Source organism: Agelaius phoeniceus, chromosome 1 (assembly GCF_051311805.1).
Source record: "Agelaius phoeniceus isolate bAgePho1 chromosome 1, bAgePho1.hap1, whole genome shotgun sequence".
Classification (NCBI taxonomy): domain Eukaryota; kingdom Metazoa; phylum Chordata; class Aves; order Passeriformes; family Icteridae; genus Agelaius; species Agelaius phoeniceus.
The window spans coordinates 65,534,126-65,558,231 of record NC_135265.1 but is presented as its reverse complement, the minus strand read 5'-3'; the positions used below and the strand labels follow the sequence as shown (position 1 = coordinate 65,558,231).

The 24,106-nt window shown below is 41.4% G+C and overlaps 1 protein-coding gene across 8 annotated transcripts in view; it reads left to right on the top strand.

Moving 5' to 3' along the window:
• The window catches only part of ATXN1 (ataxin 1), a 371,677-nt gene that overhangs the window by 5,022 nt on the left and 342,549 nt on the right, over positions 1 to 24,106 (top strand). For 4 of the 8 annotated variants that reach the window (XM_077180546.1, XM_077180524.1, XM_077180513.1 and 1 more), the window contains exon 1: positions 23,697 to 23,794. The exons of 2 other annotated variants lie outside the window; for them this stretch is intronic. The gene's annotated coding sequence lies outside the window, so the exon portion shown is untranslated. Of the gene's footprint in view, positions 1 to 8,767; positions 8,920 to 23,696; positions 23,795 to 24,106 lie in introns of those variants that run through there. 2 more of the 8 variants (XM_077180529.1, XM_077180465.1) reach the window with 1 other exon arrangement.

The window sequence follows — 24,106 nt, the reverse complement described above, 5'->3', positions numbered from 1 at the left end:
ACAAAATTCAAAGCTTGTGTAACTGTAGATTAAAGACACATTGCCTATCTGTAGGAAAATAATAGGCATGTCAGGGGAAGCAGGGGTGAATGATGAGTGAAGCCAGAGGTGGAAGGCATCAATAAAAGTTACAATGCATGTCGTGTTTGTAGGGGAACATAAGGAAAAGGTATGTTAGGAAATAAAACCCAAGGGAAAGGGTTTATGAATACCAAGTAATGGGTACACTGAACAGTGCTGGCCAGTGCTAGAACAGTTCAGAAAGTAGAATGAAGCTGGTGTCTGGCGAGAACTGAAGTTGTCCTATGATGCTGTAATGGAGGGAGCACCAATGCCAGAGGCTGAACCTGCAAAATCACAAAGCTCTCACACCCACCATGTGACACACTCAGGGTTAGAAAAATGATTCTTAATGTTGACAAAAAGCAAGGCAGTTGTGTCAGGGAAGCAATAAACTGGGATTTGCAGACTAGCTAAAACTTAGAAATTGGAGTGTGAAACACCTGTCTCATGCTTACCTGTCCTGAGCACAGGCAACTAAGAGACAGACATTTGACAAATCTGCAAAATCCCATTGGTGTTCTGTGTGGTGTGATAGCTGAATGACTGCCTGCTAAGCACACTCCTGTGCATCTTTAAAGTGTTGTACACCCACCCCACCATAGTGCCCAATGGGAAAACCAGTGCTTGGACCTGTCTGCTGAGCCATATACACATAGTCTGGACTGATAAAACACAAAACTCATTACTTACTTGTATTTTGTATGCAAAACAAGAAGTCTGGTACAAAGAATACTGTTGAGAAAAAAGTTCTCAATCAGTCTAAACTGGTGAAGCACTGCTAAAAGCAAAGAAATTAAACCAAATTTCATCAGGTTGCATCTGACCTGCAGTCAAATAAGTGGGGGGGAAACAAATATGGGGATGCTGGTGAAAGACAGCCACTAAACCGTCACCAGTTATTATTACAAGGGATTAAACTGGCAGTCGACAAGCTGTATGCCAGACATCAGCCTCATAGAACTCTGCACATCTCTTAGCAGAAGTAGGTTAGTAGAAGTGAAATGTGGATACGTGGATAGAAATGCAGAGAAGAGCTCATTCAAACATGCTTCAGCCCCTTAGTCCTTAGTGAGAAACTGATGACATGAATGCAGCTCTGGATTCAGGAATAGCTGTGTCAGTGGCCTCGTGCACTCTCAGCCCTCCAGAGGAGTGACTTGTGCTTTCCTGTCAGAGAGCTGGAAGGTTCTAATTTATGGCCAGAAAATACCACATCCTCATTTGTCAAGTTCAACCCAACCCTTTGGGTTTTTTTAAAGGACTTAGTTTTTCTTGCATTGCTTGTACTGGGGAAACTGAGTTTGCAAGAAAATTTGCTTTCAACTCACTGCTTAAGCAATTAAAGTAGAGTCCAAAATGTTCCCTTGACTACTTTTTCATTAAGAGGAAAAGAGAGGTTTCAGTGTTCCTCAGCACTCACCCAGGGATGTCTGCTAATGATAGCATAAGCAAAGAAGAGAGAGAACTGCTCCAGAGAACTGTCCTCTCCTTTCCTTTGGAGGTATGTGGGGCACAAAGACATGTAGAAGAAATGCAGATGAATTAGGTTTGTGCTCCATCTTCTTCTCACAACATCTTTTGATAGGGATGTGGATGACTTCTTCATGTTGTGACTTGGACAATCAGATTAAAGCTTGAGACTTTCTTTGCAAGGGCTGAAGAGAGGATTTAGGAGGGAGGATGGACTTAAGCTGGAGGTCATTCCATTTATGCACTGTTGTCTCTTTGGATAGACAGTGTATTGCCAGTCTCACCCATCCTGTGCTCATGAGTTGTGCTGTAGGAGAAAATAGTTTGTTTACTAGCTCAGCCATGTTTTCTGATCCAAAGATATCATGTTGCTGTCAAGTATTTTTAGTCTGTACTTCTTACTATCCAGTTTACTTTGCAGTCTTGGTTTCTTCAACTAAAAATAGCTGCAATATAACAATAGCTTTTAGGTGGTTTCACTTGTTGGATTAGATGTGATTTGTTAAAAAAAAATAGCAGCCTGTGATGGCTGTTCAGTGCCTTCATTCCAGAAGGACCTTGAAGAGATTTACTACCCTGCGCTGAGTCTCACCACCTGCTGCTGCGGTACGGCCAGCGCTCCTCTGTAACACAGCATTCCTCTTCTTCAAGGACTGTCAGACCACATTATCTTTGCTGCTTCAGAGATATTTTTTTTCCCCTCTCTGTTGTCTTTTTTTGGTAGGTAGGAACGAGGTAAGTTAGAATTTGGCCCAAACACTAAAGTGGAATAACCCTCCATGCGCAAAAGATCGTGGAGGCTTTCTTCGCCCCCTGCCAAAAGGTCAGGATCTCTGTAGTATGATCCCTTGGTAAGGTGACACCTGCAGGTCTACAGCACTGCTCCCATCTTCCTGTGATATCCAAGCAGAAGTGACTCAGAAGGGAGGAGCTCTGCCTGCACTGAGTCACCACTACTTTCTGCATTTACCCTACAAATTTGAAAGTCAAATTCTGTCAAAAATTTACCTGTAAGTTTAACCTGTAAGATTCCAGCCCCAAGGGCTACAGCTTCAAAACTATGCAGCAGGTTGGTTTTTTTATTGTTTTGTTTTGCAGAATAAGTGGAAGTTTGAGCATGTTACCGCTTGAGTAGCGGGACTTTCGTCAGTGTAGCATCTACATACTTATTGCTGCAACCCAGTAAGGTAATGTGAGGTTTCTAAGCATTCTTACAGCCTTTATTGTCCTCAGTTGGAAAAGGCATGACTTTTGCCTTTAAAAAGAAGTAAAAAAACCCAACCAACCAAACTCAGGCTTTGTCATGAGAATAAAAATAGTACTGTTTGGCTGGTTTGTCATGTTTGTCCCTTAGTCTTAAGTTTCACAGTTCATATAAGGTGTGAGGTTATGAAGTAGGACACAGAAAGCATGTTGTGCTCTAATGCCTCCATTTTCACCTCTAGAAAGGACCTTTGCTGAGAAAATACAGTGAGTGTGTTAACACTGTGTAGAAAAGATACTACATTGTTCTTTGGTAAGCCATGTAGAAGGATCAAATTGGATTTAATTCTACCAAAGAATCAATGTGGCTTTGAAAAATGGACCAGGAAACATGAAACAATTAAAATTTCATATTAGTTGCATATAAGAATCAGGTGTAGTGCTTGGATTTTTTAAGACACAAAAGGTAGACTGTATTTTGAGACCCAAGATAAGCATCTTGCCTACCCAATTAGCATTTGTCAAAGTCTGTTAATTTTCACTGAGGTTTATCAATTAGTTTAAAAATTAGAGTCTGAGCAATAATTTTTCTGAGATTTGCTCAATTTACCAAGATCTGTAATGAAGTATGAGGTGACATAAAGAGATCAGCCCACTTGCTGACTTGATCCTGCACATTGTCTTTTCACTAGGAGCTGCAAGTATGTTGCCATGCACTGTGTCCCTAGGGAATCTGGGAAAGGTAAGGATATTGCATCTGCTGCAGGCAAGTGCAGGGGACCTCAGTGGATCGGTGCAAAACTGACTTGCTGTCTGATCTGTACATATTCTACCATTTGAACAGGGATGGACTAAGCAGGATTGCCTCACTTCAGAGCATAACAGTCATTTAGGGGTGTAAAAGGCAATATCATTAAATCAGAATTAGAAGGAACTGCATTCCTGCACAGTGATTTTACTATACTGGCTTGCTGTCTACTCTCATACACAGAATGTCATGCATTCCATATTAAAAGCAGGTATATTAAATGAAATAATGAGACACCAACATCTTCATATTAAAGCATTTTTTTTAACATCCCTGGGAAAATTCTTGGTCATTTCAGTCTATCAGCTATTTCCTTGGTACTTATTTTTCTCTTTTCATCTTTGAAACTCAATAAGGAAATAAAATACCAACATAAATAAATAAAGAAGAGGGTTTCTCAACACCAATAAGCTAGACAAAAGAAACAGAACACTAGAGAATGTTTATTTATTCATGACATCTTCATGAATGCCATACTTTGGAGGGAATGGGAGATTTTTGTTCATGTTTGACTCTCAAGCGTGTTAACAGGTTTTATTAAAATTGGATGGGTGGGGGGAAGGCAGCTGGCTTGAAAAAAATAGAGACCCTAAATGCAACCAGATGAGAAGTTCATGAGAACTACTAGTGAGTAAGAAGAGTAATTTAAATTTGACATTATATGCAGGAGATGGAAAAATATTTTCATAATCTTATTTAAATGTAGGAAATCTTTGTGAAAGGATGCATAGTTGTGTACTAGAAATACAGCTTGTTCTGGAGGATTTGTTCCATTCTCCTCCCTCTTCTGTAAAGGCATCCTTTGTAAGTTTATTGGTTTTATCTGTGCTGTCATCCTAATAGGCATCTTCTGAAACATGTGAAAAGACCCTAGAAAATAATAAAGAGTTCCTTTTAATGAGTTCAGTACATGCACAAGTGTTTTCAAGATCTCAGAGTATCTCTGTGGTTGAGATCCATACCGCCTGTCTCTCTTTGTGATTGTTTTGAGTTAGTGTGTAGCACAGGGAGTTCTGGCTTGGGGATTCTCTGTACTGCTGTGACCCTGGATGCATCAGGAAAACAGTCCTAAAAGTGAAATTCAGGAATTATGTAACAGTTTTCTCATCTCACTGACTAAGAATTGACAGCAAAGTATGAGAAGATAGAAGGAGGGAAAAACAGCCCCCTGCACTGGCAAGGGTATAAATAAAAATTTCAGATCAGTCCCCAACATGTGACATTTCTCAGAGCCCTGACCTTGCTTGCAATATATTGTGTAACTTCTCTTACCACAGAAGCTTAGGGACTCAGGCGGTGTCCAGCAACCTTAAAATCTACATGTAGCAAAACCATGCTGCACCTCAGATCAGATCCAAGGAAACAGTCACTAGAGTCTGTGTGCTGTTTGTATGGTCTGTCTAATGTCATTTCAAGTTATCTGATAGCAGCTCTTAAAATGCTGCCAGTTTCCATGCTGTTAGGCAAATGAGGCTTAGAAGAATTAACATATACATATATATATATATATATATATATATATATATATATATATATAGTCAGTGAAACAATACAGAGCAATATGCGGGCTTTTCATTAAGTGGGGTTTTTTTGTAAATATTTTTCTCTCCTCAGGATTCCTTTGCATTTGTTTACATTTACATTATTCTTTTTGAAACAGCATGTGCATTAGAAAACAAATGTCAGATAACCCTGCGTTGCAGTTGTCACTCCACTGACAAACAGCCACACTGAGGGCGGGGGTACCCTCTCAATGCAACATAAAGGATCTCAGATTTTATCAATCCCTCACCCATGCACAGGGGGAGCATGAAGAAATTCTTTAACATAAGACAAGTCTAGTAGCATTTAATTTTACTAGGAATATTTGCTTTAAGACACTGTATGAGTAAAGAAGATAAATATTATGCCAAAATCCAGCTGCATATTCCCAGAGCAACCTGGCCTAATGCGCTGGTACTGCTGCTGTGGGACCTGATGTGGGTGAGAGGTCATCAGTTTCCTTTGCTCTCTTTGCTGTATCCAAAAGGTGAGTTGTGTCAGGAGGGGCTTGGAGGCTAGAGATCAGAGGGAAAGAAGTCATGTCAGCTCCAAGTATTTTGTTGCTGATTTTCTAAATACCTCATTTCAGCTATAGATCCTTTGCTAGCATGAATTTCCTGCATTGATAAAAGAGAAGAAAAACAACCCCCAAATTTTGCAAGTCAGAGGCTTGCTGAACGTATCCTTTGCTCTGGCATCTCTGTATGGCTTTGCTGCTGTTTTGGTTGTGTGGAGGGTGTGGCTTGAGCTTTACAAACCTAATGCCTCTCTTGCATAAATAGATTTCTCTTCTCCAAAATATCACATGATAATTATCATAAATAAATAAATGAATAAATCTACACTGGAGAGTGACCTCAATCTAAAACCTCCCATCTGAATTGGCACAGGTAACTGTGAAGAGTTACTTAATGATCAATATTAACAATTTAATCATCTGTATAAGATTGGCAAGGTCAGGTGCACTGGGAGTCACAAAGCCTGATTTCATGAAGAGCCATGATTTATATCACTGTTTAAAAAAGGTGTCAGCTCCCACTGAACCTTTTCCCTTGAGTGGGGCAATAGAAGCATGGGTACTTTTTTGCCTCTTGCCCCAGTGCTAACACAGATTCTTGCACAGTTGATAAGAGAACAAACTTTTCTGGCAGTCATGGCATGGAAAAGATCACTTCTCTCTACCAAAGAACTGCTTTCATGAAACTTGTACAATCTTGACAATCTCTGAGGACTGACCTCCTTTGCTGCATTTGGTGGACACTGCCAATGGAGTTGTTAGTTTTTAAGCGAAGGAAAAAAGTAGGTGGACTGACTGCATACCTTTGAGGCCACTGATTATAAAAAAGCCAGGAAAGTAAATCGGAGAGGAAATACAGACCTGTCCTGGAAATGCCCTCTCATTTAGCAATGCATAGGATGGGTATTTGAAACTATCTTTGAAATGTTGTTTTATGTACTCATGGAAAAAAAATAAAAGAGAAAACGAGCTCAGACAACTCCTTGGTGTTTTTGAGTTCCACCAACTGCAGACAAATTCACAAACTCCTCTGAGAAATTTACAACCTATCAAAGACCCAATCCACAAAGCATGAAATCTGCAAAACTCCAAGGAGGCTGTGGCCAAGTTGGTGAGTTCAGAGACTATGTACATGAACAGGACACGATCTGGACATTTTCAGCATGTACTGCATGTAGAGCCTAACTTTTGTGATTGACATGGCCAGAAGTATATTTTGCAGGTGGGGTCTGGTGAAGTGTAAGCACCTTTTATTTTCTGTTTTTGTTTGATATTGACAAAGGAGTCAGCCAGCACTGCCTGTCAAAAACAGCAATTTGGTTTGTGGTGGTTTTTCTTTCTAACCTGCTTTGAGCTGTTGTTGGTGGTGAAGGGATCACTTTTATATCTGAATGCAGAGTTACAGCCTATGAAATTTCTCATATATTCTCATATATTCTGAGTCTAGCAGAGGCTCGCTCTGTACCAGGGAGGCAGGAGAGCAATAAGAAGATGGGAAAACAATGGATTTATTTTTCAAGTTCCTAATATTTTTTCCAACTAGTGTAAAATATTTCTGAAAAGGGACCTTTGTCTAAAATGCTTGAACATTACATTTATTGTTTTGCTCTGTAAAAACACATTTAATACAAACAGGCAAACAAGAAAAAAAGCCTGACAACTTTTGCCATGGTTAGGAACATGGGGATGCCATTGCTGATTAGAAGCGAAATTACATCCAGAAAATATTTGTTGCCATAGTGACCATATTTCGTTGATTCCTTTTTCTGCTGTACAGATCTGATTTAATTATTTCAGATATTTATAAATAGCTTCCCGTGGGGCCAAAACTAATGGCTTACAAAGTAAAGTGCAAAGACTTTGGATTTGCAGCGCAGTATGGTCAGATGGAGACCCCACTTAAGCAAAGCAGTCTGTGAGCACATGGTTTTAAGCACTGCATCTCTTTCCAAAGAACTGCACGTGTGCTTAAAATCATGCATGGGCTGAAATAGTCTGCTGCAGCTCACAGCAGATAGTGAGCATTTCTATTTTAAACTGTGTGGTTTGTTTTGATTTAACTTCATAAACTTCAGTGGAAATAAGTCCTTAAGTAGGTACACCATTAGTCATACTAGGAGTGGCCATTTGCTTACTCAGTAGTTGCTGTGACCATTAGAGAAAATATGGGCATATACACCTTTCATGGTTTCATGTTCCTTCCTCTAATCCTCAGCCTCTCTGAATCGTCCTCTGCAGCCCTCTTTTCCTTATTTTTGTTTATTCTAGTGCCAGGGAAATGGTTGAAACACATGCATGTTACAATTGCCTAAAAGGGAATTTTTCTGTACGTGTGCAAGCTGAGTATGCAGTATGTGTAATCTCCAATAGTTCAGGTTCCTTCAAGAGGAAATGCTCTTGAAAGCTTCATCATACTCAGGTGCCAAAAGTCCTGCAGCTACTCTTCATTGTTGGCTTAGAAGATGAATTCCACATCCTTTGACTCTGTATCCTCACATGTTAATTCTGCCTTTTCATGCAATCACAGTCAGTTTGTGTGAGAAAGAAGAAAAAGTTAAAAATTTACAATTCCTGCTGCTTTTCATAGGTTTTATCCCCTCATGTAAAGCATGACATATGCAACTGGTTCTCTCCCCATTTGGCACAACAGAGGGCATTAGAATGTGGTCCAGAGTGATAGGATTGCAAGGGACAGCTGAATCTGGAGAAACAGAAAGGGAGAATTCCAGAAGCAGCTTAAAAATTACACTGACATAAAGTGCCATCTGCAAAGACAAATAATCAGAAAACTGGTTGACACCTCCGACATCATCTTTATCCATACTACTTCCATGTATTTTCAGAACATAGTTTATATCAGATATTTGACACCTTTCTAACCTTCTGCACTCAGACTTTCCTAAAATATGCAAATTTGCATTGCAAATCTGTTTTTGTCAGAATCCAGGTGGCATCTTCGCAAAAAAAGTCAGGTTTGGGTTTTAGTTTTTAATGCTCCTCAGCCTCCCTGGGGTGCCAGTCGCACTTCCTCCCGCCAGAAATGATATGGTATTTGCAACTTTTTTAGACTTATGAAGAGTCAGACTCCAGGTCCCTCAGACTACATACAAAGAGAGGACAAGATGTTCAGAATTCACTCTTTCACCTGCTCTGTGAATCCACAGGAAACAGTCAAGACATCCTGAGACTGTATCTGAAGGCATCCCATGGCAACACCTGATCTGCAAATGCCCCTCTTGAAGCTGTGCTGCTGGACAGGAGAAAGGTCTCTTCCTGTGACGTTTATTTTGGAATATTCATCAGCTAAGGAGGCCTGGTATCTACTTTCCTTACTTACCATGTGTGTTTGTGGGCAGCTTGCCCTCCATTTTACCCTGCTGAAGTATTCTGGGATGTGCTACTGTAGTTCTCTGCCATGGAGTGGCTTTTCAGGGAGGAACAGCGGTCTTCCCAGAGCTGGGATTAAGGCTAGCAAAGAGGGCCAAAGCTTGCTGTGTCATGGTCCTTGTGTCTCATGGGATCAAGGGTAACAGTGTGTCCCTCAGCAGTAGGTTTCCTGGGATAATTGCTTGATAATTGTGAGCTTTTCTGTTCAGCAGTCCTCACTGTAGTTTACTCTCAGTACAGTTGCATTGAACTTAGTGGGAGATTGTTCAAATAAATAAGAAGTGTCTCAGATTTTAACCCAGTAAGTTCCTGTCTTAGAGCAGCAATGTCATGACAAGAGATTATTTGTTCTGGTGCTGTATTTAGTAGAGGTTTGTAACTTTTACATATCAAACCCATGCAATTAGTGGGGAAAGGAAAAGCCCTCTTCTATGCATCTCACAACACCTCTGGGCGAGGAAGGGCCATTTTGCGTCAGAAGCTGAAACAGGCAAAATCCAGTAAAGGAGTCAGGGACAGGCATTCCTGTGCCTTGGCAAAACCAGAAAAGGAGATGGGGGAGAACCCTCAGAGGAGGATCAGACAAGTACAGAAGGATTAGTCTGTGATATACTGTACAAGGTAACCAGAGCTGAGCCTGGCAACAGGCAGCCCCCAAAGCATGGCTCCAGTGCTCTGTGTGCAAGGGGCTGTTGTCCATCAGCTCCAGCATGACCCTGCACGGGCTGTTATCACAGCTGTTGGAAACTGTTATGTCAGTGTACCCTTTCAGTCTCTTCAGGAATAGAAGAAGCGGTGCTCTTTTGGATTTTTTAATGCCCTGCTTAGTCTGGATCACAAGTTAGTGAGACATTGATAATTTTAACCCTGTACTATAGAGGCCTATTTGTTTGTATTCCTGGGGTGAGCTTTTTGTTTCTGGCAAACACTTCCAGTGCAAGTTTATGCAGAAAAGAACTGGAATAATTTATCTTTCCTAATACCTTTATCTTTTTCTGCTAAACATTGCCATGTTATCACCACATTTTTTTTAAAATCATCTTCTTCTGTAGGAAGTTTCCTTTTGGCACTGTGTCATTTTTTTCCCCAATAATTTTTTAAGGCACAGCGTCAGTTTGGGTTTTACTTTCATTAAAAATGCACTACAATTTGTGCTCTCAACTTTCACAAATACACTGTAATGCCATTTTTACAATTGAGTTCCCTGCTTTTCTAGCCCTGCTGCTGTTTGATTTTCAGAGAGAAATGGAGAAGCTAAATATTTATACAAGGGAAACAGTATTTGCATAATCAATAAATGGAAAAAGCAGAGAAATAATTCCACCTCTGCTCTTTAAGTTTCAGTAATGCTGCATGTAAGCTGTTTCAAAGAGAAGTTGTACCCTTGTCCCAGCTGCAGCAGACATCCCTTTAACTGCTTGTACTCCTTTTAGACTCCTTTGCATAAAAGAAAAACTCCCATTGTCTCTCAGAAATTCAATATAATATGGAAACTAGATAGGTTGGATTGTTTTTTTTTAAAATAAATGTCTTCTGCCCAACTTTAGTATGGCAAGGAAATTTGATTATCACTTGCTGACAGGTATGCAGGTCATGTCAAGTGTTTCTGACATGTCTATTTTAAGTTAAGCTACAATTTGTATTTTGATTATGACAGAGTAAAAATACTTGGACAACAGATAGTCTTTGCCTGTGAATGAAAATTGGAACATGCAAGTTGTGGTCAGACAGCCTTCTGTTAGGGAGATGAGGCTTTGATTGGGTCACTGCCCAGAGGTGCTAATTAAAAATAAAGAAAGAAACAAAACTCCACATAACCCTCACTCTCTTTGAAACAAAAACATCAGAGCAACGCAGGAGAAGTAACATGAAATGACTTGTGAAAGGCAACTAGAGATTTTTCTGCTCGTCCATTTTGGGAAAGTGATAAAGTATCCATCTTCTGCTTAACTGTCTGTTTTATTTCACAAGCCTGCATTTCTGCAGCATTGCAGGATGTTTTAAGAGTGAAATACCCTGTGGGTCCTGGCTCCTTTGGCTCTCATGAGTGAGTAAGTCAGCCACAGTCAGCAGCTGGCACCCAGAAGGAAGCTGGTGTGAGGTCAGGAGCTGGAGTCCTAGCTGGCTTGCCAGCGTACTGGAATCAGTCACCCCCTTCATTCCTTTGAGACTCAGCAGCAACAGGATCACTGCACAGCCCTCTGCCAGTCCCCAGCTCTGAAACTGGGGGTTGTGTCTCTGTGTGGGGTCTGTAATGTTAGGAGCAAAATGGAGAGCCCAGTTAGAGGCCATTTATCTATGCCAGTATTAGGAGACACGGGCTCACAAGAAGTGGAGTCCCAATTTGGCTAACAAGGGCACTAGACTTGAGACTAGTCCTCAATAGAACAAACTTCAAGTGTTGCTTTCCAAGCAGTTGTCATGTAAAGTCTGGAAGCAAGGAGTGTGTTGGTCAGTATTCAGTTCTCTCTTTTTGGAAGCAGACTGGTTCTTGGAAGAAAAAAGTTGTCAGAGGATAAGAAGAGGGGGATGCTGAAATTTTGCTGGATTCAGTGTCTGTTTGGTCTTTATCCAGCTCTGAGCTCAAAGGCAACACTTGTGATAATACATTTTCTTCACCATAGAGACAAATGCACCTCCTGAGGGAAAAAACAGTTGCTTTGACATTTCAGGCTGGGAAACCTGTCCTTGACACATGCACAGGCCCTGATACATGGTGTCTTGGCTTTGCATGCTTACGGCTGTCTGGGAGGTTGGCACCGTCCCTGTTCAAAGGCAGTGGCATGCCAGCACTGCAGTGGTGAGGTCCCCAGCAGAGATGTTTGCGCTGGGAGGGCAGCAGAGCATGGCGAATGCCGTCTCTGTCATAGGAGAGGATGTTCTCTGCATTAGCCGTGGCATCGTGCACTTGCTCACCCGTGGTAACGTATTTATGTCAGCAAAATCCCCAATGAAACAGGGGAGAAAAGAAACAGAGCTTATGTTATGTTGTGGCTGCCAGCAGTCACAAACTGCACTGTGGCAGGAAGCTGAGTGTAAGAATCAACTGTTTTCAGACTTCTTCTAGGAGCTGCAGTCTTGATTTGCAGAGCTGCCAAAGACCCGCAGTGCTTATGCTTTCAGCTGGATGGGGGAGTCGTTCTGGAAACCTGTCCAAGGGATTTAAAACCAAGCCCCTGGCTAGTAACAGCACGGCATGACTAAATATTGGTGTCTAAAGGAACAGATAGCACAGAAAAATGACTGGGCACAGAGGTGACCATGCTGGAACATAAATCATTAATATGAGAGATAAGGTGAAGCACAAATAAGGAGAATATTGGTATTCTACAGTATTACCCCAGTGGTTCTGCAGCCATAGTCATCATTTCATAGCACTGGCTGGCCAAGACTGTGTAAAAACTCAACCCAAACAAATGTACTCTTGGCTTTAGTGATGAGGCTCTGATAGTTTTGCAGAGTTCAATACAGCCAGCTTTACTGCCTGTCTGTGCTTCTTCACCACGATAATTCTCCTTCAGCAGAGTAAGTGCTTACTGACTATCTGATTATAGAGCTGAGGTTATGGGCTCATAAAACCAGAGGACACTAAGAGATGATCTCTACATGTGACAGCAAGATGCACAATCACATCCAAACACAAACTATGCCATTAGTATTACTTACTTTTAAAGCACCATTATCCCTGCATTGTTCTCTCTCATTAACAATTAGTCATGCAGACCCTTGAGAACTTTAATATGATATCCCTACCAGCTCATCAGGCAAATCTCACACGGTTGTGATGTTCCATGCAAGATTTATAAGACGGAACTGGCTGGATGTGAATGTGGGAGTAACGGTCCATAAGCAAATGTGACATAAAAAGAAGTCAGCCAGGAATGCTGCCTACTGAACTCAGAAAGCCTAGCTGTAGTGGGAGTGCTGCTATTTCAAAATGGCTTTCATGTTTTGGGGTGGAAGGGACTCATTTTGTCATAGGAGAAGAAGCAACTGCATAATGTCCATGGTATTTACACACTGGTCAATGAAAGTCAGCCCCTGCTTTTGAAATCGTGTAGCTGTATGCATTTTCTATTTGAATGCTGTGTTAGGAGAGCCTGTGCTCCTCCACTCCCTCCCCCTTCTTTCCCTTCTTTTCAGCAAAAAGAGACCTCACCAACAAAGAGAAAATAGATTGAAAGCTCCTGCATCCAGGCTCTTTCAAGCAAAGCTTGAGAGAGACTTTGGCACATAATGTCTTTAACATTATGTTCACTGCCCTTAGAAAGCAATAACCCAATACATTCTGCTGGCAGTTAGCAAGTGCAGTGATTTCAACACAGATGAGAGAAGAGAGGACAAAGAAAGAATATGCTTAGAGCATCCCTTTCACTATGAACCTAGGGGCCAGCTGGAGTGTTTACAAAGCTCTAAGGCCAGCCAGCAGGGAGTTGCAATAATCTAATTTTAATTATGTGACAAAAGCATGAAGAATCATTTCAAGGGCTAACAGAGGAAAATGGTTGCAGCCTGCCAATATTCCTTAGATGGTAAAAGAAGACAAGTTAGCTCACAGAATTTAGTTGTTTCTCAAAAGACTAAATGGGATCTATCACAACTCCCAGCCTGCTGTTGTTAGAGAACAAACTGGTTGCCAGAAAAAGGCTTTAGATGTCAAAGAAAGTTCCCAAGAGGCATCCAGGAAAAACAGCAATACCTATGCTCCTCTTATTAAATAAAAGATATACTCTCCCAGCAAGCAAGCCAAGTCCCATCATCATGTGACACTGGCTGATATGAAATGCTGTGTATACAAATATACGTATATTATATATATATGTACACTGGGTATAATTGATAGATCTTTAATCCGAGATCTCCAGGACCACACCAATAGAACAGCTGTTTTTGCTGTCCCAAGCAAAGCACAGAAAGGGAAGGAAAGGGAAAGGGAAGGGGGAAGGGGCAACAGGCAAGGGGGAGAGGGCAAGGCCCAAGTCTTCCTGCTTTGCACACATCCCAGCTTTTTGGCAGAAAAGGAGTGCTGTGTCCTGACAATAACAGAACAGAGAGTTCACAGCAATGAGCCAAATAATTCTGACTCCACTGCACAGAGGGTCGCAGTGACAGTGTGGGGAAAACAGTGACATTTCATGCTACCAGAAGATGAATCCATAGGTACTTATTGTAGGATTTTCTTTCTGGATGAAGACTGAATCCAAACACTGAATACAAGACTATCCTTAATTTTATTTTTCAGCAATACTATATGCTCTCTTCATTCTCTTTAATTTGCTGTTGCATAGGGATTTCATGCTTTGATTTTATTATTGCTTGAGACATCTAGTAGTGAGCAAAACTTCAGTCTTTTGCAAAGGAGTTGCTGGAAATGCTGTATTTTCAAGCAATTCACATTCAATAATTTAACAGTCACTGGGGCTTCATGGAAACTTTCACATAATGGCATAGCTTGTTTCAGGGCTTAGTGATACGCTTGAGCTGTTCCCCTTGCCACAGCATCACTTTGATGACAATGCTACATAGGATGCCAAAAAGTGCAGGTAGCCTGGTTTTGCTCCTACACTTCATTATTCCATTAAGTGGAATAGCATGCTGCTGAATAAGTGCATGGCTTTCAAGTTCAAGAAATGTTTATAAATGGTAAAAATTTAGTTAAAGTACTTTGTCATAATTCAGACCAACTGTCATTTGAAATAGGAAATTGCATACTGCAATAATTTGTATATTTTAGGCAAATGCAGAGTATGTTGTGTGTACTCACTGTTTTAGCATAGTTCTGTTTACATCTGGGTCTACAGTTTTGCAGAGACAGTATGTGGTAGAAAGAGGATTTCTCTCCTGTACAGCCAACAGAAGAGCAAGTGAAAGTGATGTAATATTTATTGTGCATGTCTTCAAAATCAGCGTGGTTCTCTCTATAGAATCAATTAGGTCTCTCTGCAGAGTGACTTTTGTAATGAAGGCCTCTACACAAATATAAATAATGACTAATAAGGCTTTATCATTATTAATAAAGTAACAAACGAAACTTTTCTCTGTTATCACCCTATATGCTTTTCTTCTTTAAAATGGTCTCAGTGATAATCATTACTAAATTGAACTTCAGAGTGATTATTTACAGCAATACTGCCAGCGGATATTGCCATGTGCAGATTACTTTTCCCCATTAGGTGACAGTGATGTTTTTGTTCTTAATTAATATTGTCATTCATATTTGCATAAACTGAGGTCCTTTTTCTGTCAATTTAGCCACTGTCGCTTGGGTTTTCCTTCCAACATCAAGTGCTTTTGGCTTAGGTTAATACTGTCATTTTGCATTTCTCTGGAGTAGGGTTTTAAGGTGTAATTTAGCATTCCTTTGCTTATTTTAAACCTTTCCCAGGCCCAGGTTTTATTGCTGACATCTTGCATACACTGTGAATAAGGGTGCTGTCAGGTGTTGACACGTTCTGCCATTACACCTTGAATCAGGAGCAGCTTCAGGCACAGATAAAAGAGGCAATTTCCTGTCTCCAGTGGTCCATCCTCCTCAGTGACTGCCTGTGGTACCTGTGCTGGAGGAGATGACAATGAGCTGTTGGAGCACTCTTTGCTGTCTGGGATCCATTCTTGTTACCAGTGACTGAAAGGGAGCAAGGTGAGCAAAGCAATAATTACTGTTTGTGTGGGCTGGGCTCTACCTTGCAGAGAAAGCCCCTGATGCCTCTCTCTCAAGGTGCTTCTGGGGCTATTGAGAGATGTAGCATGATGCTACATCAGGTCTTAAAATGTAAAATAAATTGGTGTTGCAGCTAAACAACAACCATTAGCCTGTAAATGCTTGAATTCAGCTAAATGCCAGGTTTACATGAGTAAAAGAAACTTATTTTTCAGTCCTTCTAACCAAGCTGTAAGCTGTTCCTATCTCCTTGGAGCATATCCTAGCCATAAAGTCAGATGGATGAATTCTGGGCAAACCATTGGATTCATTTAGGAAGCATGTTAGAAAAGGGAAGAGTGAGGGGAAAAAATTAAGAGAAGAATTTAGGGTTGTCATCAGCTTTCTGGTGATATAAATGTTTGTATAAAGGTTTATGACTAACTGCTGACATTAATAATTCTTCAAATAGCTCTCACGCAAACATTAAATACTCTACTGTTATTTTCTTAGTAATCTGGTGAGGGACATCTGCACTTTTTGGAAAACTGAAGTAATTTGCTATGAAACTGGCAAACTAGGGCAGGTTTTGATAAACAGTCCAGAGGGCAAAAAACCAAGGAAGGGTAAGACCTTAAAACAATTGTTATTTTCAAAACAATCCTCTTTTTCATTTTAGAAGTGACCCTCTTTCATTTTTACAATTAATTTTCAAATGTAGCAATAACTCCATATGCAACCCACAGGATTTTTTATTCTCTTATTTGAGAGAGCCTGAAGTGAAAAGTCCATTATTCAATCAGTTCCAAAGGGTGTGAGTTTCAGAAGCCAGAACAGGTTACTGAGATGGGAGAGCAGGGCAGAGTGGAGACAGTGATAAGCTCAGCACTAGCTGTTGCTTGACATGACAAAGATGGTTTTTGTCAAGGAAAGAGGTGAAAATATTCCCTCCCCTTTTCTATTTCTTGTACTTTAAAGAAAGCTGAAGTCCACACTGGCATTCCAAAATGCTTAAAAGCTATTCATTTCAGCATTCCCCTTTCCTTCCAAGTTACCTTAAGAATCATGAGGCTGTTTCCTAACAATATGCTTTTTCCTCTCCAACAAGATAACTTTTTCTCCAACTGGGAAAATGCCTGAAACCCAGACCAGATGCCTTGTGAAAATTTCTCCCCCTTCATATACATTTTGAGTTTTCTAATGTTAGGAACACCCTATATTGGGAATCTTCAAACACCAAGGAAGACCAGAGTCTTTGTCTCCCAACTATGAAAAAGCTGTGATATTTTTGTAAGGCAGACAAGGCAAAATGCACAATCCATAATTAAAAAGGAAGGTCTGGTTTTGATTTTCCTGACTGATGTCCTCAGCAGTCAAATGATAAGTGGGATACTGTGGACTTATAGATCCTTAGTGAAAATCTTCAAAAAGGATGCATATTAGTAACAACTGTTAGACAAAGAAGAATGTACAAACATCTAAGACTACATCTAGGAATGTGGCCACCAGTTACACATCAGTGTTAATTGCCCTGAATCCAAAGAGTCCTGTGGACTAATGGTTCAGCCCTACCCAAGGCACACTTGTGTCTTCACAAACTACTGACCTGGCATCAGCTTGTCAGCTCAGGTTCCAAGAGGGCTATCTGGTAACTTCATGGATTGAATAAAAGAGAGAGTCCAGAAGTTTACCCACTGCTCCATCTAGTGCTTGTTTTCAGTATCCTATAGGATCATGGAATATCTTTTTTTTTTTTTTTGAAGGCTGATATGGATATACCTAGGAGCAGCTTAGTTGCTGGAGAGCACTTGTAGCCCACTACTTCCTAGCTTATGAGGGCTATCCATCAGAAAGTTTTCCTTTTTTTCTATTTTTTTTCCTTTTTGCCTGTCAGCCACCAAGTGCTCACAAAGAGTGTTTGAACTGCGGTTGCAAAGCAGTGATCTTTCAGGAACTCTTAAGGGAAAAGGAATATGGTAAAGCATGACACATCAATTGCTAGAGCTGGTGATAAAAACACAGTATTTGTGACAAGCAGATTGGGTACAGGTTAATGAGTTTCATATTTCACATGGCTGTTTATTAACTAAAGTAGCTTGTTTCTACCAGGTAAGTATTCAATAGTGGGATAATTGTAAGTATTTTGGTAGTACAGTCAAAGGCACATTTTATTGAGGATAGAGGAAGAAATAGTACACTGGGCAGAAATGTGAGGAAAATAGTTCAGACAGGTTGTGCCTACTCTAGTAATTGAAAGTGTCAAGGAAGATTTCTGAGAATAAACAAACTTGTAATGAGTTCAAATGTCAGAACAACCTCTGGCAGTTGTTACATTGGCCAGCTAGCACTGTCCCAACAGCTCCCAGGCACAGTTCAGAGGATACTCTGGATCAAGGACCATTTAATAGGATATATGTTGGCATCCCATGCCACTTGACCCCAGGCATGTTTAATTTCCCACTGTAGAGGAAGTCACAGTGTTTTACTGAGGATCATGATCCATTGCAATCCCAGGCTGAGAGCTTTGGCTCAGTAATTCCAACTCTAATAGCTCATGTTTTTAGCTCTAGTCATCCAGGGAGTGTTACAGGAAACGTAAGGGCTCTCACAACTAAATGAGAGTACCACTTCAGAAAGAAGTTTTTAGTGCCAGCAGGACTTTCGGCAGCAGGGTCTTACTTTTGATTTTGAAGTGTGACTCATGTCTAAACAGCTCTCAGAGATGCCATCACCAATAACCATTACCTTTCATATCACTAGCTGGCTTTAATATCTTCCAGAATATAAAGAGAATGAAAATAATTGAAGCAGACATACCAGCATACTGTAGTGGCCAGTCACTACATATTGCCACAGCACACTAAATGCTCTCATGTGGAGGAGAGAAAATTTTCCCAGTGCTGTCTTTGCAAATATTTTTCTGAATTTTTTATGTTTACCTTATTCATTTTCTTTCCCCACTTTCCTCCAAAGCCAAACAATTCTTATGCTAAAGCTGCCAGGGAGGAAGAACAGATCTAGCACCTGCCAGAGATGTTCAAATATTAAAAATAAAAGATGGCCTGTTAAACACAAAACACAGAAGGAACAAGAGAAAACTGAATTTAATGGGAGTGGAAAAGTGATGATAGTGGGCAAGTTTATTCTGCTATGTATATATCAGTCAGGTCCCTATTTCAGAACAAATCACTCCACAGAATTAAATCCCAGGCAATGGAGTAGCTGTGAGCGAGGGCACACAGGGGTCACACACTTGGGTAGGACATTCTATCTTGTCTTTGTCCTCACCCCCTCACCCTCTGTGAGATAGTGTCAATCAGCTGGAAACACATCTCCAGAGCTGGCTGCTCCATGGTAAGGAGAGACTGTGACCAGAGCTTATGGATGGTATCTTTGCAGGAGAGCTCCCTTAATATCCCTGACAGGATCTCTTTATCCTGTGCCTTCCTAATCTGCAAGTCAGCAGGAAAAGAGAGGGAATTCACTGGGCTAAATTGAGTTCCTGCTGTGTGTGATTGATACTGGCTTTACTTTGTAAAGTTACCTCTTTGTTTTATCAAAACTTCGTGTTTTCTTTTGCTTTGCTTTGTTTTTCAAAAGGAGGAGGGAAATAATTTTGTTACTGCCATTCTGGGAGGGACTTTTCTATCCTAAAGCATACTGGTCCAGGCCTCCCTCCTCATTAATCCTGCCCTTTCCCTATGCCCACTGCTCCCAAACCTTCCCTGCACATTTAAATGTAGGAATCTTACACCAATTGGGATATTTTCAGTAGTTGCTTCTACAGTCACTGAAGTCTCTTTTCAGTGCTTGTTGACTATGTGCTGAGAAAACATGGTTTCTCTTGATATGCTGCCTGAAATAAGAACTTCTGGCTCCTCAAAGGAAACCAGCACTTCTGACGGAAATTGAAAAGAGGACGAGTTGTTTTGAAATGTAAAGGTAACATTGAAAACAAAGGGAGGTTGAAGGCTCCTTTTTTTTTTTGAAGGTTCTTTTTTTTTTTCATTTACAATCCTTCTGTACCCTTGTTACTACAGTCTGTAATTAAATTTAAAGTTCTGTATATATAGGGATTAATGACATTATTTACTGACCCTTTCTGGCATTAAGCTTCTTGAACTCATGCCAAAGCATTGCATTGTGCAGCACAATTGTGCTCCCACCATTCAGTATTTTGGCTTGGTCTGAAGCGCGCTGACAGAGACAGGCAGTTAATGCAAAGCTCTAAGGAACAAATTTAGTTTCATCATTCTGGATAATATTAAAAGTGAGAACAGAGTAATTTAGGAAACAGAGTGGCTTCACAAGAGAGAGCTCCCAAGAGCTGCTGCAGCACACTGTCTCAGCACTACTGTTTATAAAACAGAGACTTATGCAACATAAAACCATTTGGATGTTGAGTTCAAATGCCTTAAAACTGGAGACATCTCAGTTCCTGCCAGCTACTCCTGTCTATCGAATATTAGGGGCTTATTTGAGAATGTGGTCTAGGTGTGTATTTTGTGTCTCCCCGAGGACGTAGTGGTCAATTGTGTCTTGCTTTTTGTGAGAAAAACATTTGTCCCAGCTGTTCAGACATTGTTTTGAAATCGGAGGGTTTTGGTGGTTCAGCAGCAATGGCTGGTATTTTAAATGGAACATTCTTGATCAGCGTATAAAGAACTGCAGTGCAGCAAGGACAGGAAAAAGCCTAGTGCTTCTCTCTGCATGCTGGAGAGAAGGCAAACTGGGTCATAAGGAACAGTATCAGAGGAATAGAGGAACAAAATGAGGAAGGGAAGAGACTAAATCAGTATGAGGGGAGAAGAAACACAGACTCATGAAGGGAGGAGCTCTGACCATGCCCCACAGGGACCTCCAGCAGCACTCACACCGGCCCTGGTGGAATGAGCTCTATGGACCAACACGAGTGTCAGCCTCAGGCAAAGGAGCCTGGCTCTGGGAGCTCCAACCCGCACAGGATCCTGCCTACTGCCTTTCCTTCAGGCAGATGTAACCCCACAAAAAAATAAAACCTGGTCCCTGATCCACTGATTATTTTGAGTATTTCTTTTCCTTCCTTTGAACTCTTAATTTCAGCATCACACAGAACATTTCCCTTCAATAGAGGTGACTCTTGTAGGAAAAATCTCTGAGGAGTATGGCTGGCATTGCTTCCTGTGGCAGAGTTGCCTGTGGAGTAAGAGAAAAAGCAAACCGATAGTACATACATAATTTTACTTCCCTTGAACTTGTCTTTCTGTATTCTTGGAACTCTATTTTTTCTCCCGTTTTTCTTCCTGGTGACAGCGTGAACGAAGTTATTCCCATCTTTCTTGTAGCTGGGTATCTTAGGAAACTGACTTAAAAGGGACGGCGGCATAAATACAGCATGCACGGAATATTCTCCCTTCCTGTTCAGAAGCTCAGGGGGAAAAAAAAAAAAAAAAAAAGCCGCAGGAATAAACACCTGACCGCCCCGGTGGAAGTGCTGGGGCGGGAGCGGCGCCGGGACAGAGTTCCGCGGGGCAGGGTGACCCCTGCCGGGGGCGCTTTGTGCTGGAATTCCTGGGAAAATCCCAGCGCAGGAGCAGCGAGCTGCGCTCAAGCCTGTGTGCTCAGAGGAGCCTGATTACGTGTTACAGCATCGTGCACCGACCATTTCTTCATCATGCAAGCAGGAGGCTCAGGGACTGCGGGCTAGTCCCCAAACAGCAGGGGTAGGAATCCTCTGGCCTGCACCAGTGATGCTGATGCACTCAAACATCTGCAGCTCCTACTCTGTTCACCTGGTTGCTCTGCCAGTTCGAGTCCAGTCTCAGAAAGGTGGCTGCCCTGTGGTAAAGATCAAGGGAATAAATTCAGGCAAATTACTCCAATGGAAACGGTCTGTGATGGTTATGTCTGAGGAGAGCAAGCCCTGGCTGGGCTGACCTCCAGAGATGCTTCTCCTCAAGTCACCCTTGCCTAGACTTGTGTGTCTCCCTCCATGCATGGCTAGCAGAGAGAGATTGCCACTGACAAGGAAACCAGTGCTCTCCTCCACAGTTGCCATGGAGTTGTGGGCTTCTGTTGCTTTGCTGGTGCCTTTTCAACCTGTCAAGGGACAGGGAGCAGTGCAAATGTGACTGTGACACAAGTCTGTGGAGCTTAGTCGTAGGAGCTGTTGAACTGTGCCCCGAGGGTTTTGGTAAGAGACCCAGCAGTCAAACAGGAGGAGATCTAATACTTGAAGGCATTTTAAAAGCAGACACCTGGCACCTATTTGCTGTCCTGGTTTTTTTGTTCAGTTAGCCATGGCGAGGAGCCCTGCAGTTGTCAGCTACATCTCAGTGTAATTTTATACACAGGAATATTCACAATGTACTGTTCACTTTAACTAAGTCAAAACAGCAAGCTGTTTCTTTGCTAAGAAATGTAACTTAGTTCTCCCTGCTTAGCTATTCTCTTAAGCATCAAGAGACAAAGTCCAACATCCACTGAAAGTAATGGAAAGACATGGATGGTTTTCAGTGGGAGTTAGATCAGTGTTCAGTTAAATACACAATTCAATAAGGCAGGCTTTAACTGCTTCTCTTATTAATAACACAGAAATTAGTTTACTCAACAGAGACATTTGGTCTTTATTTTAAAATTATTTCTAAATCCAGAAAATATTTAAACTGTGTGCCCAGCCAAGAGTTTGTATCTTCTATTGCAGGAAGAGGCTCAGAAGCTTATTGTGTTAAAAAGTATGAAATTGTGGATTTCAGCAGATCCTCCTAATAAAGGCAATTATTAAAGTTGTTGTGAAGTTTGTAAAAGGAGAAATCCATGTTTTTTCCTGAAGTTGCCTTCCACACAGTGCTCAGCCTCTTCCAAAAAGCATCCTAGAAAGACTCAGAATGTTACTGGTCTAACATGGTCAGACAACACAACAACCCCTTCACAAAGCATGTACCAGGCTACCTACCTTTAACATGCACCCTGCCCCAATAGATGCAGGTGGAAAAGTTACCTGCTCTGGGTTAAGTCCTTGGATGTGCACAGGATGGAGAATTGAGTGTTTCACTTCTGAAACAGATTTGTGCCCTCCCCAAGTAAAGCTGACAAGCTAGACAGCATCACTTCTCAGCCCACCAGTTGAACTACACCATGCCCCAGCTTCATCCTAAGTTTTTGATTCTAGGAAGTTTATCTGAGGTAGCCTGCTACTAGTCCTACACTTCTTGCTGCTTTTTCCAAGGTATCTTTGCTGCAGAGTTGTTTTGAGAGATTAACAATCACGTGTGACACACAGATGAGCCAGACGGATCCACATGAGTGGTCCTGCTACAAAAAGGGACTTTTACTGATGCTGTGCTTTTCTCTCTGTATCATCAGGGGTTTATGGGGTTTTGTGCTTCAGGGAGTTAAAATTCTTGCCCAGGAAATAATGGAAGAAATGGCACTGGCTGCAAAGAGATGATCATTTGCCCTTCTGAAAACACGATAAGGCACTGGGAGACTATTAGCACTTGAGTAACTTCATTGCCAGTGGAACAGTCTGTATAGATGTGCGTATATCATACAACAACTTTTATTCCATACCTGGCCAGATAACCTTAGCTAAATGTACCTAAGAAACAAAATTCAAGGAACAGCTTGGGTTAACTGTGTGGAGAGAATGTATCCTCAGGTCTCTTATTTCTCCTATTTGTCAGGCTGTTGGAAAATTTTGAACCAGCTGAATAAAGTTTCTCTATTTTCTAAGGGTTTTTTTTCTCATTTTCCTGTTTCTTCATTGTTCTTTCCAGGCAACACAGGGTGATTTTCAGGTTTTCTTCTCTATTGCTAATACAATTTTTTTCACAACATGCCAACTGGACCAGGCCTGGAGGTGGGCTGAAAAAGTAGGCTCTATCTAATGGACTGCCTTTCTCAGCTTCTCAGGTGGGATCCCAGCTGCTTAGGAAACGAGATGATCTCTTGCTCCTCCCCTTAGTGATTTAGTACAAGTCTGTCAAGAGAGGAGAAAGCAGGAAAGCTTTTTTTATTCCTGAGAGTGCTAGGAGAACTGCCACAAAGCTGTAAAAATCGGGGCTATCTTTTAATCTGTTCTGCAGTGCTTGCCTGTGATTTGAGGGAAGAGTGGTCCTGTGCTGCAGCTGGATTTCCTTGGCTGGGAAAGTGGAAAGGAAGAATGTGTCACCTGTAGCTGAAGGTAAGAAAGTAAAAAGCCAGGCTGGAAGCAGAGGTGAGCATGGTGTGAGATTGGTGAGGAAGGGAGGTGGGCAAAGCCAGTGGCCCAAATGGAAGTGGGCATGGACCAGGAGGTGATGGCAGGGCTGATAGCAGGAAGACTGCAAATGGCATAATTGCTTTACTGGTTTTTTGGAAGAGCTTTGCTGGTTTTTTTGGAAGAGCTGGCTGTAATAAATGTTTTATGCTCATTCAAGGTAGGGCATAGAGGATTCCAAAGTCAAGAGACTGACCAGACATACAACTCTGGAATAGAAAGAGTCATCTCCTTGCA